Source organism: Callorhinus ursinus, unplaced genomic scaffold (genome assembly GCF_003265705.2).
Source record: "Callorhinus ursinus isolate GAN/ISIS: 27379988/994484 unplaced genomic scaffold, GSC_fseal_2.0 scaffold33, whole genome shotgun sequence".
Lineage (NCBI taxonomy): Eukaryota > Metazoa > Chordata > Mammalia > Carnivora > Otariidae > Callorhinus > Callorhinus ursinus.
This window is the reverse complement of record NW_027397095.1, coordinates 13,496,918-13,497,871: the sequence shown is the minus strand read 5'-3', so window position 1 is coordinate 13,497,871 and position 954 is coordinate 13,496,918.

Below are 954 nucleotides of genomic sequence, written 5' to 3'. Positions count from 1 at the left end.
GGAAGGAAGGAAGGAAGGAAGGAAGAAAGAAAGAAAGAAAGAAAGAAAGAAAGAAAGAAGGAAGGAAGGAAGGAAGGAAGGAAGGAAGGAAGGAAGGAAGGAAGAAAGGAAGGAAGAAAGAAAGAAAGAAAGAAAGAAAGAAAGAAAGAAAGAAAGAAAGAAAGAAAGAAAGAAAGAAAGAAAGAAAGAAAGACAGGAAGAAAGAAAGAAAGAAAGAAAGAAAGAAAGTGAGCCTCCTAGGCTTTGCCTGAGGCACCACCCTGGGGCCCTATATATGAAAGGAATCTGGAATCCAGGAAAAACAAAAAACTGACTAGTGTTCCTAGCCACATTAAGTTGTATATGTGTTTGGGGATGTCTAGAGGTGGAGTTGGACTGGAGGGGGTAGACATGGTATCCAAAGTTAGAAGACATTTTGACGAGCACACGATAAACCATCGCTGGATACTTGCTATGTGCCAGATGCTAGAAATAAATAAGATTCAGATCCTGCCCTCAAGGAGTTCACAATCAAGTAAGGGAGAGAGATTTGTAAAGAAAAAAAAAAAAGATAATTTTGGCACAGAAAGCTAAATGTAGTGGTAAAGGTGTAAGCTGGATGCTGAGAAAGGACTGAGAAGGGGTTTCTAACCCAGGCAGGAGAGATGGGGGAAGTGGTGCCTGATTAAGTATTAAAAGATTGACTCATTCATCCATTTTCTAGGATGTAAGTCCCATGAGGTCAGGGACTTGTTTTGTTCACTGTTTTAAGTCTAATGTCTAGAGCCGTACCTGGAATATGGTAGGAGCTCAATATTCATTGAATAAATGACTACATGCCTACTATGTGCCAAGCGCTGTGCTAAGTGCTTGGGAGACTTGGGGGAGGTTGATGGAAAGGGAAGAATCAAGGAAGATTTCTAGGTTTCTGGCTTGAGCAGAAGAATCGTGTTAAGTCTTCTTTAAACTTTTGGT